A 19,144-nucleotide genomic window follows, 5' to 3' on the forward strand; every position below is an offset into this window, starting at 1 on the left:
GGCTGGCTACAAATACGTATGACGTCAGCCAGGAAAGGGCACAGGGGCTGACAGCAGGGCACAGGAGGCAGTGCTGTGTGGGTGCCCTGTGCATGCACTAACCAGGGAGAATCCAGGCAAGTGGTGGATTGACAGCCACAGCCCAGCAGCAGCCTGGGGCCTGGGATTCCTTGCAACAGCCTCAGGCAGTTCGCATCCATCGATGGGATCATTCCAACCTGAGGAAGGACCTGAAAGGGGGAAAGTGTTCCAAATACGTCCAAAGCTGCTCAACACAGCTTCCTCAGAGAGGGGCTCAGTGGGCCGAGAAGGGAAGTCAGTGGAAGGCCTGGACAGGTCCCTCTTCTTCCAAGAGGGGATCCCCTCTGCTGACCTGTGCTCCTCTGGTCATTTCTGCCCTGCTGGCACCAAGGACCCCAGGGAGTGGCCCTGCCTGGCCGGCTCCTGGGATGTGAGATGGGGCCTTCCTTGCTCACCTAGGGTGTTTTGTGCTTTGGAGGGCAGGCTGGGCTGCCCCTGGGGGCCCCTGTGCACCAGGTGAGGGTGCCTTGGGAAACGTGCCCAGCAGTCCTGAGGGAGAGGCACACAGAGAGGACTCAGGGCCCATGGCTGTGTGTGTGGACGTGGGAGGAGACAGGCTGGAGGCTGACCAGGGTGGGGAGGGGGTCTGCACTGCCCCAGCTCTCTGGGCTGAGGGACAGGAATGTTCCCAAGGAAGAGGTTCCTAGCTGCTCAGTCCTTGGAAGCCCACCTCCTCTTGGGACCACCCCTTGCCTGGGCTCTGAGGAAGGGGCTGAGGGTCCCCAAGGGCCAGCAGGCTACCTGAGGGCTGTGAGCAGTCTGGGGCCACACATGAGGGGTGAGCACTGTCCCCCACCTCCCTGGCCTCCTCTCAGCCTTCCTGACACACAGGGACACGGATGTGCAGCCGCGGATTTAAAGGGGCCCCACGTGATGAATACACTGGCAGCCCCAGAGCCGGACCCCATCATGGCAGCAGGGATGCCCCAGGCCCCATGTGCTGGGAGGTGGGCCCGAATGGGCAGGGCACACAGCAAGGACACAGGTTCAGGCCAGCCCAGGGGCCACCAGAGTTGCCATGGAAACATGCTAAGCTCTGGGTGGGGCCTAGGGGTGAGCAAAGTCTCTTTTTCTCCAGGCCAAGAGACCCACCAGGAGAAAATCTGTGTCCCCAGGGCATATTCATCACCAGCAGGCTGAGGCCAGGCCAGGGCTGTCCCCCAAGTCCCAAGTGTCTTTTTCTTTTAAGATTTACTTATTTATAAGGAATGCAGAATGATACAGAGTCGAGGAGGGACAGATAAAGATTAGAAAGATATGAGAGAGAGAGAGAGAGAGAGAGAGAGAGAGAGAGAGAGAGAGAGATTGAGAGAGAGATTGAGAGAGAAATATCCCATTGGCTGGTTAACTCCCAGATGGCCACAGCAGCCGGGTCAGGGCCGGGAGAAGCCAATGGTCAGGAACTCAATCCATGTCTTTCTGCGGAGGAGGGGCACATGGCCAAAGCCGCAGGTTGCACCCCCAAGAGCTCAGAGAACGTGGGGCTCTTACCTGGAACTCAAGTCCAGAGTGCCTTGCTCCTAGAGCCTTCTGGCATATCCTGGAGGAGGCTCCTTGCACAGCCCTGTCTGGCCAGCAGGGGGCAGGCATAGGTAGAGTCCCAGTTCTTCAGGAGTCTGAAAAGTTGGCAAATAGACTTTAAACTGCTCTAGAGATATGTTGCGGAGTCAGGGTCCTGTTTTCTCCAGAAACTTGAACACCAGCAAGGACCTTTGTAAACATTCTGTGGCTTTGTGGTCCCCAGGCCCAAGGCCACCCAACCCAGGGTCAGATTCCCCAGCTTGGGGAGCCGGGAGTGGCTGTTTCAGCTCAGGGCAAGTTGACCGAGGACCAGCCCTGCAGCAGAGGTGCGGGGAGCCCCAGCCACACTGTGCCTCCTGTCCAGCCCCTGGAATCAGGGGTCCCCAGGAAGCAGCAGACAGGGCCCCCTCCTCTGAAGCTTCCTTCTCAGGCACTAAGTAAGCCATCCAGGGATGGCTTCTCAGGTCTACTGCAACTCCAGAGTCCCTGACCCAGAGCCTGGGCAGCTGCCTGCCCTGCCCACCCCCCCGCCACCCTGCCACTGCTGAGAGCAGGAAATCTGACCCAGGCCTCGGGGCCTTGTGACCCAGCTGAGTCTCCATCCTAAGGAGCTCCCCACCTCCATCTCTGTACTTTGCATTTCCAGTCCTGGGCCTGGGTTGCCTGGACGACTCCTGGAACTGCTGTGGGGATGACTGGGCTTGCATCCCATGGAGCTTGGCCTTTGCCCCTGAGACCACCCCTCCCTGCAGGCTGGTTCTGCATGTTGGCGGCATGGACTGCCCGCCCCTTCAACCTGGACAACTCCACCTGCACCTATTTACCGTGGCCCACCACAGCCACAAGGGAGACGTGCTCACCAGCTCCTACTGCCCCCAGGGCAGCCCAGAGCTCACGCCCTGCCCACCCAGCTCCTTCTGAGCCACCTCTAGTAAGGAGCCATTGAGCTTCCACCCCTGCCCGACCCCTGGACCCCTAGGAGAAGCAGTGTGAGTGCGACTCCCAATGAGTGTCTTTGCAAAATGAGACTCTGCTACACAATGGATGTCGTTGCCCTCAGTGGGGGCTGCACACAGGCAGTCACCACAGAGTAGCATGGGGCGTGGCCAGGTGGGCAGGTCTCTGTGCAGAGGGGGGACTTGGTAGCACCTTGCTCACCTCCCCCCACAAGGCCCTGAGTGCCCACATTTCCCGAGAGCCTACGTGGGCAGACAGCACTGGTCCCTAGGACTCCGGTGTACACCCATTCTCCCTGTTCTAATTGGCGCTCAGTTCCCATAGGGCCTGGGCACTCTGGGACATCGGGACCCAAGCTGCAGGGAGCTGAACTCTTGCTCCAAATTCAGCTCTGTGACTTTGTGACGATGACCACAGGCTCTCTGTGAACAGCAGTGGTGCCTGTGACACACGGGTGGGCAGGAAGGGACAGTGAGATGGAACGCTCGACTCAGACTCAGGACAGGCTCAGCACAGGTCAGTCCCAGTCAGGGACCTCAGCCATACTCAAGACCTCTCCAGACTGACACCCCCAGGGACCCCAGTCTGCCCCATGGCCTCTTCCAGTAAGTCTACTCAGCACCCAGCCCGGCCCCCTCTCTCCCAGGCCTCTCCACACCTGGTGGTCCTTGCCGGGCTGGCTGCTTCTGTGCAGATAGCACAGCCTCCTCGGCCCAGAGGACGGAGTGACGGGGCCCCTGATCCCCAGGATCCTTTTGCTGTGTCTCCTTGAGCACCGCTCTCAGCCCCACCTGCCCATGCCCCAGGACTGCAGACGGACCCGCTGACTTACCCTGCATAGGGGACAGTGGGGAGGAAGCCAGAGGGAGGGGAGGGGAGCACTGGGGGGCGGGCCAATGTGAAGCATCCTGCAGCAGGGCGTGGCTTCAGCACACACTGGGCATCTGCTGTGGTTTCAGTGGTTCTCTGGGGGCAGTGACAGTGGCCTGGTCTCACCGGGAGCAGCTCTGGCTGGTCGGGGCCTTGTGGGTCTACCCCAGCTGCAGGTGAAGGGCCTGGGTCTCTGGTGCCCCAGAGGGCTCAGGGGTGTGGTGCATGGAGGGTTGGGCAGCAAGAGTCCTACAGGTCCGTGGGTTCCACGGTCACCCGTGCTCTGGGGCTGCATACACTCCCACTGCCCAGAAGGAAAGTCTGCGCCTGGATCCATGGCTCCACTGTGCCCTCAGCTGCAGGTTCCCGCAGGCCCATGCTAGGCCCCACGGGTACCTTCTCCAGCCTCCCCAAGCAGCCAGGGCCCTGAGTGCCAGCACTATGCACCCGGCTCCTGCTGCAAGGAGGTCAGACTCCAGGCTCACAGTGGGCAGTGCCCAGCAGGTGAGAGGAAGCAAGATGGGACAGGAAAGGGGAAAGGCTGGTAAGAGCCCAGGCAGTACTCTGAGACTGGGCTCCATGGTGCAGCCCCAGAACCCCTCAGACAGGAGACACTGCCAGGACTGCATCTGGGGTGTCCTCATGGGTACTACTACCCCTGGGCACAACCAAAGCCACAAGTTAGCACTGCCCAGTGGGCACTTACGGCCCTCAGAAGGGGCTGGTGTGCGTCACCGAATGCCAGCTGTGCCCTGCAGGGAAATTCTGTGCACTGGCTGGACTCCCACACCAACAGGTACAGAGGAACCAGAGTGTTCTGGGGGAAGAGAGAGCCAGGGGCAGGGATGGACTTCAGGGACAGGGCCCAGGATGAGGACAGGAGGCAGGAAGAGTCTCCCAGCCTGATGGATAACCCACGCAGTCAGGGCAGAGCGGGCTTCTCAGCTGTTTGCTCCCCACCCCCAAAGACCCTCCCCTTGATCACACTGGGAGTTTCTGAGGACAGACAGTGGCCCAGCCCCCAGTGCAGGGCTGGGCCTTGGTGCCTGGTTCCAGAAAGCTCTGCAGGTACTTCTGACATCGCCCAGTGCTGGGAGCCCTGTCCCTGCCCCCTGTACTGAAGCAGAGCTGCCCTGTGGCCACATTCACCATAGGGAGGGGGTCAGCACAGGTCCAGGCTCTCCCTGGGGAGTCTCAGCATCTGTCCCCTCTGAATCCTGGGTCCAGGCGAGGGGACATTTGGGAGACTGCCCTGTGAGAGAGCTGGGAATGTTGTCCGTAAGGAAAATGCAGGCCTGGCCATCCTGGGGCTCTGTGGAGGGCGCACCTCCGATTGGGCCAGACTCGCCTGCAGTGCCAGGGCCTCCATGCTGACTGACGAGGGAAAAACAGCAGGCCTGGGTCAGGGACTCCTGCCATCCTTGGCCAGCCTGTGGGGGAAGCGCGAGGCACCCAGACCCCATGTGGCAGCCTCGAGGGAGGAGTGTGGGCACCACGCTGAGCAGTCCCCTCCCGCAGGGAACTGCACCACAGGGCACTGCTGCTGCCACTCAGGACGATGATGTGGGAGCTCTGGGGACTCACAGCACACGGGGTTTCCCAAACCCACCGGCAGAGGAGCATTCTGTGGGACTGAGACCCCTGGGACCCTAGTTGGTGAGACAATCTGGCTGCCAAGACCAAGGCTGCCTCGTGATCCCCAGTAATGCCCCCCATCCCCTACAGTTGCCCTGCCCTCCTGGGGGGACAGCCCAGGTCACAGCTACACCCATGTTGGAGGAACAGAAAGTGGTCCCAGGTTCTGGGGTTCTGGCTGGAAGAAGGTAGGGAAGCCCCCAGGGGGAAGCAGCCCCCTCTCTTTGCTTTTCCAGACAACCTCTGTCCCCCTGGACACTCATGTCCCCCAGGTAGTGTGGAGCCCCCACTCTGCACCACTGGGCAGTTTCAGGATGAACCTGGATAGAGCATCTGCAAGACGCACCCTGTTGGGAAGTGAGATGCTGTCACCTGGGCTGAGGCCCTGCCTCTCTGTCCTGTGACTTCTGACAGTCCCTGCCACTCTGAGGACAGCAAGGGCCCAGACACATTACAGGGAGCTCATGGACAGTAGCCACCAGCCAGCGATATCCTAGCCTTCCGCCCTGCAAAGCCCAGTGCAATGACTCCTCCAACACCAATACAGGGCCTCCGTGGGCTGCAGCCTCCTGCCAGAGCTCAGTGGACACAGCCCACTGCCCATCCGATGTCCATTTCCCCCGACTATGGATGGGCTTTGGGGTTTTCATGTCTTCCTAAATCCCTGGGGTTCCAGAAGCTTCCTGCCTTCTAGGAAGCCTGTGAATGCAGTCAGTCAAACCCTCAATCCTGACACCCACTGTGTCCACAGGTTCTGTCCCTTTGGGACCCAGGGAGTACTGCCATATGGCCAGTGGACTGTCCTGCTGGCTACTACTACCCTCTGGGCACCCCGAGCCCTGCCCAGCACCTGTGTCCTGGGGGCTCCTTCCGAGAGAGGCCTGGTGCACGCAGCTTCAAGGACTGTAGACCCTGTCCTGCAGGACACTGCCACACCGACTCCGTGACCAGTGACAACTGTCTGGGATTTTCATGTCCCTGGCTGGCAAATGGGCCAACATCCTAGATGCCCTCCTATGCAGTACATGTGAGCTACAGTTCCATGTGGCAGGCCCAGGGCCGGGAGAGAGGTCAGAGATAAGACATGGAGGAGACACAGCAGCTGTGCCAAGGCCCACACGTGCTGAGCTCCAGCAGGTGGATTCTTTATTTTACCATAAGATAAAATTGAGTTCACTGTAAAAGTAAAAAGGTCATAAAAGACTTTTCAGATTATCATTTATATTACAGCAGAAAATGGCTTTAATAAGATTTACAAATGAGGCTTTCAGGAAAATATTTTTGGGAGAAGCATTATTCTTGGGCTCTTTATAATTTTATTTAAGGAATACAAACTTCATGCATTTCATATATATAAATTCAGGAACATAGAGATTCTTCCCACCCTGCCTTCCTCTTCCCTACCTACCCATACTCCCACCCTTCTTACTCCTGTCTCTCCCATTCCCATTCTTATTTTTTTACAAAGATCTATTTTGAGTTAACTTTATACTCATAAGATTAATCCTACACTAAATAGAGTTCAACAAATAGTATGAAGAAAAAAAGAAAAAACAAACAAAAATATTGTTCCTCGACAGTCAAGACAAAGGTGTTCAAAATCGTCACATCACAAAATGTCAATTTCACTCCTATAGACTACTTTTTAGGTACTCTAATAGATACCACAGATCAGAAGAACATATAGTATTTGTCTTTTGAGAACTGTCATATTTCACTAAGTATAATGGTTTCCAGTTGCATCCATCTTCTTACAAAATACAGGATTTCATTATTTTTATTGTTGTGTAGTATTCCATAGTGTATATATACCACAATTTCTTATTCCAGTCATCAGTTGATAGACATCTGGGTTGATTCCATATCTTAGCTATTGTGAATTGAACTGCAATCAACATGGGAGTACAGATCATTCTTTCATAAATGTTGATTTTATTTTGTTTGGGTAAATTCTCAGGAGTGGGATGGCTGAGCCATATCATAGATTTTCAGATTTCTTCCACAATGGATGTACTAGTTTACATTCCCACCAACAGTGGATTAGGGTACCTTCCCCCCCACATCCTCATCATCATTTATTGTTTGTTGATTTCTGTATGAGGGCCATTCTAACTGAGGTGATGTGAAACCTCATTGTGGTTTTGATTTGCATTTCCCTGATGCCTAGTGATCCTGAACATTTTTTCATGTGTCTTGTTGGCCATTTGGATTTCCTCTTTTGAGAAATATCTGTTTAAGTCCTTTGCCCATCTCTTAACTGGGTTATTTGTTTGTTGTTGTGGAGTTTCTTGATCTCTTTCTAGATTCTGGTTTATTGATCTCTTATAAGTTGCATTGTTTGCAAATCATTTATCCCATTCTGTCGGTTGCCTCTTCACTTTCCTGGGTGTTTCTTTTGCAGTGCAGAAACTTCTCCATTTGATGTAATCCCATTTGTTAATTTTGGCTTTGACTGCCTGTGCCTCTGGGGTCTTTTCCAAGAACTCTTTGCCTGTGCCAATGTCATGCAGGGTTTCCCCAATGTTCTCTAATAATTTGATGGTGTCATGTCATTAATTTAGATCTTTAATCCATTTTGAGTGGATTTTTGTTTAAGGTGTTAGGTAGGGGTCTTGTTTCATACTTCTGCATGTGGAGATGCAGTTTTCCCAGCACTATTTGTTGAAGAGACTGTCTTTGCCCCAGGAATTGATTTTTGCTCCTTTGTCAAAGATAAGTTGATTGTCGATGTGCAGATTGATTTCTGGGGTTATTATTCTGTTCCATTGGTCTGCACATCAGTTTTTGTGTCAATACCAGGCTATTTTGATTATAACTGCCCTGTGGTATATCTTGATCCTGTTATTGTGATGCCTCCAGCTTTCTTTTTGTTGTTTAAGAGTGCTTTAGCTATTTGGGATTTCTTGTGTTATGAATTTTATTTTTATTTTTTTTTTGACAGGTAGAGTTATAGACAGTGAGAGAGAGAGACAGAGAGAAAGGTCTTGCTTCCATTGGTTCACTCCCCAAATGGCTGCTACAGCCGGCACTGTGCCGATCCAAAGCCAGGAGCCAGGTGCTTCTTCCTGGTCTCCCATGCAGGTGCTTGGGCCATCCTCCACTGCCCTCCCAGGCCACAGCAGAGAGCTGGACTGGAAGAGGAGGAGCCAGGACTAGATGCAGTGCCCATATGGGATGCTGGAGCCACAGGCAGAGGATTAACCAAGTGAGCCATGGTGCCGGCCCTGTGTTATGAATTTTAGCATCATTTTTTCTAGATTTGAGAAGAATGTTTTTGGTATTTTGATTGGGATGGCATTGAATCTATAAATTGCTTAAGGTAATATGGACATTTTGATGTTACTAATTCTTCCAATCCATGAACATGGAAGATTTTTCCACTTTTTTATGTCTTCTTCAATTTCTTTATATGTTTTATAATTTTCATTGTAGAAATTTTTGACACTCTTGGTTAAATTTATCCCAGGTATTTAATTCTTTCTATATTTTGTTTTGAGGAAAGTGGGGGTGTTGAACACCCTCATTACTATTGTATTGGAGTCTATGTCTCCCTTTAGATCCATTAACATTTTTTTTTTTGACAGGCAGAGTGGACAGTGAGAGAGAGAGACAGAGAGAAAGGTCTTCCTTTTGCCATTGGTTCACCCTCCAATGGCCACCATGGCTGGCATGCTGCGGCCGGCGCATCACACTGATCCGAAGCCAGGAGCCAGGTACTTCTCCTGGTCTCCCATGGGGTGCAGGGCCCAAGCTCTTGGGCCATCCTCCACTGCACTCCCGGGCCACAGCAGAGAGCTGGCCTGGAAGAGGGGCAACCGGGACAGAATCCGGCGTCCCGACCGGGACTAGAACCAGGTGTGCCGGCGCCGCAAGGTGGAGGATTAGCCTAGTGAGCCGCGGCGCCGGTTAACATTTCTTTTAAGTAGCCAGGTGCCCTATAATTGTTTGCATATACATTTATTGTAGTCACATCTTCCTGTTTAATTGATTCTTTAATCATTACATAGTTCCATTCTTCATCTCTTTTAACCATTTTTGTGTTAAAGTCTATTTTGTCTGATATTAGGAGGACTATACCTGCTCTTTTTTGCCTTCCATTGGCATGGAATATCTTTTTCCATTGTTTTACTTTCAGTCTGCATGTATCTTTGTGGGTGAGATGTGTTCCTTGTAGGCAGCAAATACATGGGTCCTGTTTTTTAATCCATTTGGACAATCTGTATCTTCTAACTGGAGAGATGAAGTAATTTACATTGAAGGTTACTACTGGTAAGTAACAACTCTGCCCTGCCATTTTTCCATAAATATTCCTATTATTTACTTTGGATTTCTTTTGTTCTTTTATTGGGAGACTTTCTGCCTTCACATTCTTCCACAATGATGGCTATGCTTCTGTGTTTCTGTGTGTAGCACATCCTTAAGCATCTTTTATAAGAAGCACCTTCTATGAGAGTGGATGAGTGGTGACAAATTCTTTCAATTTCTGTTTGTTATGGAAGGTTTTTATTTCACCTTCATTCATAAGTGAGAGTTTTGCAGGGTACAATATTCTGGGTTGACAGCTTTTTTCTTTTAATCTTAGGACTTTGACTATGTCTCTCCATTCTCTACTTGCCTGTAGAATTTCTGATAAGAAGTCAACTTTGAGTCCAATTGTTGAAAGTTATCTGGTGTTTCTCTCCTGTACATTTTAGAATCTCTTCTTTGTTTTACTGTTGAAAGTTTTACTACAATGTGTCATGGTGAAGATCTTTTCTGATCATGTCTATTAGGAGTTCAATGTGCTTCTTGTACTTGAATGTGTCTTTCCTTTTCCAGACCGGGGAAATTAGTAAATAGGCCTTCTAGTCCATTCTCTCCTTCCAGACCTTCACTAACTCCTAAGACCCATATGTTGGGCTTTTTGATAGTATCGCATAAATCTCCAACACTGTTTTTTAAGTTTTCTAATTTCTTAATTTCCTTTTTCTTTTCTTTTTTTGTTGTTGGTCTGATTGAAGGATTTACAAACAGCTGTCTTCTAGCTCGAATATTCTTTCTTCTGCCTCACCAAGTCTGTTGTTAAGGCTTCCCATAGCATTTTTTATTTGATCTATTGAATTCCTCATTTCTAATATTTTGATTTCTCTTTAAAATCTCAATTTCATGGGAAAATTTTCATCTATGTCATCTATGGTTTTCTTTAGTTCATGGATTTGCTTCTCATTGCTTTTGAGTAAACCTATGATTAATTTTTTTGAATTCCATTTCCTGCATTTCATCAAGCTCTTCAACTTCACTTTCTACTATTGAAATTTGTTGTGTGTGTTCATGTTGGGGGGGATCATGATGTCTTCCTTATTTTTATTTGTATGCATTTGTGGAGTTACTTGTTGGTGTTTCTCCTCTGATGGCTTTAATCTTTGAGCTATGCCTCTGTAGCTTACTGGAATGTCTGCACTTTCAGTGAATATAAAGAGGTGTGTGCTGGGTGTTGCTAGGGAGCTCTTGTCAGTCCTCCAGTGTGGGGTGAGTATCCAGGGTAACACCCAAATTGGGCATACATCTCTTGTTCACACAAAGGGGGAGATGGTCACTTCTGTTGGTATAATCACCTCCTCATCTCCTCTCCTCCAAACTGAGCAATGGCTGGGTTTTAGTCCCCAGAAGGTTCAACACTCATCCGTGCTGCCGTATGAACTGCACAAATGATCTGCACAGTCCTCACTCTGAGCATGGTGCCCACTGCAATGACCTGCCCCAGCTCTGAGCTCTGAGTCTGTGGTGCCACACCCAGTGATAGTCCAGAGACCCAGCTTTACCCACCAAGTCCCCACAGGCTCAGTACACAAGGCTCTCACTGTTGCTGGGTGCAGAGGTTCTGCTCTGCCAGACTGTCCAGTCCACAGAAAGGCAGATGTCCCAGGAGCTAGCTCCGCCTAGGCAGCTTGAGCCCCAGAGCCTGTGGTATGTTGGGAGTCTGTGGGTGCCTCACAGTCCTATGTTGGTGCCCAGCCACCTGTCAATCCTCCAAGTCAGCCTCAAAGTCAGAGGGGATTGCAGATTTTTCCTTCTGCTGGAATCTCTGGATCACATGTGTACACAAGAGCACTGGCCGGATGTCACCCTCTCCCCATCACTGCCACCAGTACTGCTGAGAAGATGGTGTCCTGTCTCAGCCAGTTGCTGTATGTGCCCACAAAGGCTTCTGCAGCTGCCGCCCAAGTACATAACAGTGACCGTTGTTTTTCAGCTGGGCGGTGGGCGCCACTGTGGGGAGGATCGGCTGAGAGAAATTTGCCCCTTTTACTTCCCTGGGTCTGCAGGTAACCACTAGCCCCTAGGGCTCCAGGCCCGACTCACACACGCCCTCCCTTTGGCTGTATCACCAGAGGTGTCTGCAGTCTGGTTTCACCTGCATCTCCAATCTGTTGCCCACTCCTTCTCCTGGCTGCTGAAGTGCATTGTGTCCATGTTCGTGCTGCACGTCTGCACCTTCCACACAGGTCCAGGGCAGTCCTCTTCATTTTGTAGAATCTCCAGTGCAGTTTTCTCTCTAATTCTCCACTGAGAGTACACTTTCTACACTTTTTTTTCTAATTATCATTAGCTTAGCATAGTATGCCATTCCCTATTCTGGCATCTTGGAATCTCTAGCCATTTAGCTGGAATTCTATTGCAAGGAGAAACTATCACTGTATTTATGTACTGGATACTTACTTCTTACATTAATATGGACTCATATCTATTTTCCTGTGGGCTACAATTGAGGGCTAAGAATATTTATTTTTTGGCGCTAATTGCTCCATATTTGGCCATTAGGAACTCCTACGCAGTGACTCCTGTATGAATTCAACAAATATCTGTCCATCTACATCTCTCTATCTATCCTTACTTTATGGATATGTCAGATACTTCAGGTTTATCTTGTATATTCTTTGTCCTAAAGTCAATAATTTCTTCCTCGAAGAACTTTGTGTTGGAGAATGTTTAGATACCAAAATTTGGGGCTAGGTATGTTCATTTTGCGTGCTAGGTCATTGCCTGTGGACCATCTCAGCTGAGATAGGAAATATACATATGTACATTAACCTAGGTGTATTACACATTTATATTTATATGTCTACCTACCTGTATATATATGTATATATACATTTTATGCATATGTATATGTTTTATATAATGTAACTTTACACTGATACTTCAAATTCCAATCCTGTATCTACAGGTTCTATTTTGGTGTTATGTTCCTTATTTGAAACTTATTTCTTCAACAGTGAGAAACCTAATTCTTTTTTCTTCATCAATTCTCATGCTAAAGTGATACTAATACAATGAGAATGGATTCAATGTGTTTCATAGACACAACTCTGAATACAATATTTTCCTTCTTTCCTCCATCCTTCCTGCTTTCTTCTCTATCTTTCTTTCCTTTTAATTTTAATATATTTCTAATTTACATTACACTTGCAGATGTAAGGTTCCACTAAATAAAGAGTTCTACAAGTGAAAAATTAAAGACCATAATTCAGGAGGAATAGAAGCAAAAGCTAAAACCAGAAATCAAATGAAGAGATGTCAATTTTATTCATATACAGTGAATTTTGAAATAATCACAGATGATGAAAACTATAATAGTATATCATTCTTAACAATTTGACAAAGACATAAAACAAAGCTTGACAAAACTATTTCCAGAAATACTGTTTCAGAAAGACCTTTCTTTCTTCCTTGCTTTTTAAGTTTAGCTCCCACATTCAAGGAAGAACTATAGTACTTAACTTTTTGGCTTCAGTTTATTTCACTCAATATCATGTCCTTCAGTTGGAACTGTTTTGATGCAAATGATAGAATTTCACTCTTTTTATAGCAGATAATATCCCAATGTATGTGTGCATGTGTGTGTGTGTGTATGTGTCTAAATATGCATATGCACATGTGGTATATATAACATATTTTTCTTATCCATGTGATGATGTACATATTAGTTGATTTCATATTTTGGCTATTGTGAACAGTGCTGGTATAAGCATAGTGATGTAGGTATTGCTTTGATACAATGTGTTCACATCTTTTGGGTACAAGTAGTGGGACTGTTGGGTCATATGGCAAGCGTAAGTCTAGTTTTTACAAAATCCCTCTACTCTTTTCCACAGTGGCTGCATTAATTAATGTTCCCACCAACAGTGTATAAGTGTTCCCCTTCCAGGCCAGCATTTGTTACTCTCTGTGTTTTGAATAATAGCCATGTGACAGAGTGAGGTGATTACTGCGCCGGGGGACAAGCTATGGAATTATGAAGGTGATTTATAGGACAAACTCACAGCCACTATCATCATGAATGGGGAAATGCTTAAACCATTTCTCCTCAGATCTGAAACAACTCAAGAATGTCCACTTTCACAGCTCTTATTCAATATAGTATTGGAAGAATTAGCAAGAGTATTTAGGGAGGAGAAAGAAAGAAAGAAACGGTATCACAATTGGAAAAGAGGAAGTCAAAACATTCATGTTTGCAGATGGCATGGTGTGGTACATGGTAAAACCTAAACACTCCACCAAAAAACTGCTAGAACTGAGAAACAATTCAATAAAGTTGCAGATAACAAAACTAAACATGCCAAGAGCATTAACTGTTATATACACTAATGATGAACTCACCAAAAGAGAAATCTAAAAAGAAAATCTACTGACAATAGTCAGGAAATATTAATATTAAAATGTCTATGTTATCATTAGGCTGCAGACCTCTTTTTTGTTTGCCAATTTAAATTCCTTTGGGTAAATTCCAAGGAGTGGGATGGCTGGGTCGAACGGTAGGGTTATCTTCAGGTTTCTGAGGAATCTCCAGACTGACTTCCATAGTGGCTTGACCAGTTTGCATTCCCACCAACAGTGGGTTAGTGTCCCTTTTTCCCCACATCCTCGCCAGCATCTGTTGTTGGTAGATTTCTGCATGTGAGCCATTCTAACCGGGGTGAGGTGAAACCTCATTGTGGTTTTGATTTGCATTTCCCTGATTGCTAATGACCTTGAACATTTTTTCATGTGCCTGTTGGCCATTTGGATTTCCTCTTTTGAAAAATGTCTATTGAGGTCCTTGGCCCATCTCTTAAGTGGGTTGTTGGTTTTGTTTTTGTGGAGTTTCTTGATCTCTTTGTAGATTCTGGTTATTAACCCTTTATCTGTTGCATAGTTTGCAAATATTTTTTCCCATTCTGTCGGTTGTCTCTTCACTCTCCTGACTGTTTCTTTTGCAGTACAGAAACTTCTCAATTTGATGCAATCCCAATAGTTGATTTTGGCTTTGACTGCCTGTGCCTCCCGGGTCTTTTCCAGAAATTCTTTGCCTGTGCCAATATCTTGAAGGGTTTCTCCAATGTTCCCTAGTAACTTGATGGTGTCAGGTCGTAGATTTAGGTCTTTAATGCATGTTGAGTGGATTTTTGTGTAAGGTGAAAGGTAGGGGTCTTGCTTCATGATTCTGCACGTGGAAATCCAATTTTCCCAGCACCATTTATTGAATAGACTGTCCTTGCTCCAGGAATTAGTTTTAGATCCTTGATCAAATATAAGTTGGCTGTAGATGTTTGGGTTGATTTTTGGTGTTTCAATTCTGTTCCATTGGTCTATCCATCTATTTCTGTACCAGTACCATGCTGTTTTGATTACAACTGCCCTGTAGTATGTCCTGAAATCTGGTATTGTGATGCCTCCGGCTTTGTTTTTGTTGTACAAGATTGCTTTAGCTATTCGAGGTCTCTTGTGCCTCCATATAAATTTCAGCACCATTTTTTCCAGATCTGAGAAGAAGGTCTTCGGTATCTTGATTGGTATTGCATTGAATCTGTAAATTGCTTTTGGGAGAATGGACATTTTGATGATACTGATTCTTCCAATCCATGAGCATGGAAGATTTTTCCATTTCTTGGTATCCTCTTCTATTTCTTTCTTTAAGGTTTTGTAATTTTCATCGTAGAGATCTTTAACGTCCTTGGTTAAGTTTATTCCAAGGTATTTGATTGTTTTTGTAGCTATTGTGAATGGGATTGATCTTAGAAGTTCTTCCTCAGCCATGGCATTGTCTGTGTATACAAAGGCTGTTGATTTTTGTGCATTGATTTTATACCCTGCTACTTTGCCAAAATCTTCTATGAGTTCCAATAGTCTCTTAGTAGAGTTCTTTGGGTCCCCTAAATACAGAATCATGTCATCTGCAAAGAGGGATAGTTTGAGTTCTTCCTTCCCAATTTGTATCCCTTTAAGTTCTTTTTCTTTCCTAATAGCTCTGGCTAGAACCTCCAGAACTATATTGAATAGCAGTGGTGAGAGTGGGCATCCCTGTCTGGTACCAGATCTCAGTGGAAATGCTTCCAACTTTTCCCCATTCAATAGGATGTTGGCTGTGGGAATTTAAATTGGCAAACAAAAAAGAGGTCTGCAGCCTAATGTTTATTGCAGCTCAATTCACAATAGCTAAGACCTGGAACCAACCTAAATGCCCATCAACGATAGACTGGATAAAGAAATTATGGGATATGTACTCTTTAGAATACTATACCGCAGTAAGAAACAACGAAATCCAGTCATTTGCAACAAAATGGAGGAACCTGGAACACATCATGCTGAGTGAAATAAGCCAGTCCCAAAGGGACAAATACCATATGTTCTCCCTGATCGGTGACGACTGACTGAACACCAAGAGGGAAACCTGTTGGAGTGAGGTGGACATTATGGGAAACGGTGGCTTGATCAGCATAGCCCTGACTGTTAATTGAACATTTTTTCACATGTTCAGTGGCCATTTGTATTTCTTTTTTTATTATGTGTTTGTCTTCAAAAGTAGATAGGAAGAGACAGAGGCAAAGTGAGATGTCCTGCACCCACTGGTTCACTTCCCAAACTGTAATAGCCAGGTCTGGGCCAGAGTGAAACCAGGACCAGGAAATCCATGCTGGTCTCCTACATGTGGTGGTCCAAGTACTTGGGCTATCATTTGCTGCATTGCAAGGCACACTAACTAGTAGGAAGCTTGATCATAAGTAGAGCAGCTGTGACTCAAATTGGCACTCTGATATAGGATGCTGGTGTAGTAAGCAGCAGTCCAATCTGCTTTGCCACAATGTTGGCCCTTTTATTCTTTTGAGGATGTCTATTCAGATTTTTCCCCATTTGTTAATTAGATTGTTTCTTTATTGTTGAATTTTTTTAGTTCCATGTATATTGTTTGTGGATATTAATCCTTTATGAGATGTATAATTTGTAATATTTTCTCCCATTCTGTCCATTATCTCTATTTTATTGACTGATATATAATTGACATGCAAATTGCACAAAATTAAAATGTGCAGCTTGATGATGCATTTTGACATATATACACACACCCTTGAAACCATTATCATAATGAAGATAATTTATGCATCACCCCCAAAAGTTTCCTAATACCCCTTTGTAATTCCTTCCCCATCAGCCTTACTGATCTAATTTGTCACTGTAAAAAAGTTTGCATTTTCTAATTTTATGCTTTGACTCTTAAAAAAAAAATGTCTGTTATCTAAAGCAATCTACATATTCAATGCAATTATTACCAAAAATACCAAAAACGTTCTTTATATAATCAGAAAAAATTCCTAAAATTCATATGAAATCAGAAAAGGCACAGAACAAAGGGATTCTGAGCAAAAGAAATGAAACTGAATGGGGATGGTGCTGTAGCATAACTGTAAACTGCTGCCTGCTGCACTAGCATCCCACAGTGGTACTGGTCCAAGTCCCAGCTGTTCCATTCCTATCCAGCTCCTTGGCAATGTACCTGGGGAAGCACTGGGAGATAGCTCGAGTCCTTGGGCCCCTACTCTCATGTGGGAAACTCAGATGAAACTCCTGGCTCCTGGATTCAGCCTGGCCCCAGCCCCCTCCAATACAGCCATTTAGAATGGAGCCAGATGATGGATGATTTCTCTGTCTGTAACTCTACATTTCAAGTATATGAAGAAATAGATTTATTAAAAAAGAATTCAAGGTGGAAGCATCACAAGATCTGAATTCAAAACATACTACAAATCTATGGAAATTAAAATACCATGGAACTGGCATAAAAACTGACACCTAGATGAATGCAACAGAATAGGGAGCCCAGAAATAATCCACATACATGCAATCAACTGACTTTTGACAAAGGTGTCCAGGACATACTGTTGAGAAAGGATTATCTCCTCAGTGCATGGTGCAGGTTAAGTGGATATATACAACACACATATAATTTCATTCATTTATATTAATATAGAAAAATGAAACGAGATTTCTACCACTCAGTAAATTAAAAAAAAAACCCTCAAGATAGCTCAAAGACCTAAATTTCATATCTGACACTGTGAAGCTGCTTAAAGAAAATGTAGGAGAAACACTTCCAGACATTGGTATACGTGTTGACTTCTTGAATAAGACACTGAAACCATAGGTAATAAAAGCAGATCTAGATAAAAGGGATCATATCAAAATCAGAAGCTTTTGCACAACAAAGGAAATAAACAAGAGTGAAGAGACATCCAACAGAATGAGGAAAATATAAGTTACTTATCTGAAAAACAATGACTATCCAGTATATATCCACAACTCACAAAACACAACAGCAAAGCACAACCAGTCAAGAAATGGGGAAGAGGCTCAGTAGACAGTTCTCAAAAAAAGAAATACAAATGTTAAACAAATGTACGAAACTATGATTAACATCACTAGCTGAGGAAATGTAAATGGAAACCACAATAAGAAACCCAATTCCTGTGTTACACAGTGTATTATTTGTTTCTAGTATACACACAGTTCCAGAATCACTCATCCATAAGACTATGAGAAAACACATTTATGGATAAGTAGAGTTTATGCACCAATTGTTTTGTATTTAACCTTACATTGTCCAGTCAAAACACTGTTTGCCAAAGTTTCTATTTTTCTTCTCAGTGAACTTATGATATTCATTTGTATACACTTAGTTCCAGTTGTTAGTATCTGCATTATATTCTGGATCATCCCAAATACTTCTTTTTCAAATTTAATGTTTGTGTGGAATGCAGTGAAACACGACTTTAGTGATAAAAGGCAGAGCTATGTAAAATATGTACGTAGAAAATGTCACTACCTCTTCATCTTTGTTACCCCATTCTTAATCCTCTTTTCCACCCATTCCCTCCACTCCACACATATATCCATTTATCCAATCTCTCTAGCGTCAAATTTATTTTTATTTCTTTTCATAAATGACTGGATTCAGGTGAAATGAATCTTAACTTTTCATACATGAAGGAGAGCATAAAACAGATGCTGTTTTGTACTTTTTAAAAACTTTATGGCTTGACAATAACTTCACATCATGCAGATCTTTCTCTTTCTTTTTAATAGATGGATAAAAGTTGGCTTTTGGCAAGGGGAATCATTTGCTACCTAAACATATATTGTTTAGAACCTTGTAAAAGTTTTACAGTTTCCATTCTCATATTTGTCTATAGGTAGCCCTAAACTGCTTTATGTGAAAAGTATGGGCAGTAGTTCAATTTACTATGTTTTTCCATATGGATAACTGGCTGTCCCAGCACCATTTACTGGAAAGTTCATTCTTTCCCCACTGATGTGTAAAACTGATTCTTTCATAAATCAGCTTTCTGTGGATGATGGTTTCCATTTGGATTCATTGGTCAATTTGCAATACTAGAAAGCCCTAATTACCACAATTTTAGAAAAAGAGCTTAATAAAACTATAAAGTCTCCATATTTTATCATAATGTTGAACAATCAATCTTAATTCTACCTCCAACATCACTACCAAATGTTTCTACCCTGGGAGTGTCTTGGGTATTCTTAGTCATTTGCTCTTCTGTACAATTTCTGTAACTAGATTCAGAAGTTTACAATCAACTGTAAAAAAGTGTTAGAATTTTGACTGGATTTATAATGAGTTTCTTGCTTAATCTGGTGAACCTTAATGCTTAATGCTTAATCCCATGTGACCTTTAATGTTTTTCAATCCATGTGCATGGTGTACCACTCTATTTATTGAGACTTCTTACACTCCTTTAAATAAAATTTAATAATTCGCTCCTCCAAA

The 19,144-nt window shown here is 45.5% G+C and overlaps 1 long non-coding RNA gene across 17 annotated transcripts in view; it reads right to left on the minus strand.

Annotated features, from left to right (window-relative positions):
- The window catches only part of LOC103349020 (uncharacterized), a 175,521-nt gene that overhangs the window by 111,841 nt on the left and 44,536 nt on the right, over positions 1-19,144 (minus strand). For 12 of the 17 annotated variants that reach the window (XR_011378935.1, XR_011378932.1, XR_011378939.1 and 9 more), the window contains exons 4-5: positions 1,573-1,697; positions 103-230 (exon numbers count right to left, since the gene is read on the minus strand). The exons of 4 other annotated variants lie outside the window; for them this stretch is intronic. This is a non-coding gene — a long non-coding RNA (uncharacterized lncRNA). The remainder of the gene's footprint in view (positions 1-102; positions 231-1,572; positions 1,698-19,144) is intronic. One more of the 17 variants, XR_011378944.1, reaches the window with a different exon arrangement.

The sequence above is a fragment of the Oryctolagus cuniculus genome, chromosome 9, assembly GCF_964237555.1.
Source record: "Oryctolagus cuniculus chromosome 9, mOryCun1.1, whole genome shotgun sequence".
In the NCBI taxonomy this organism is placed as follows: Eukaryota; Metazoa; Chordata; class Mammalia; order Lagomorpha; family Leporidae; genus Oryctolagus; species Oryctolagus cuniculus.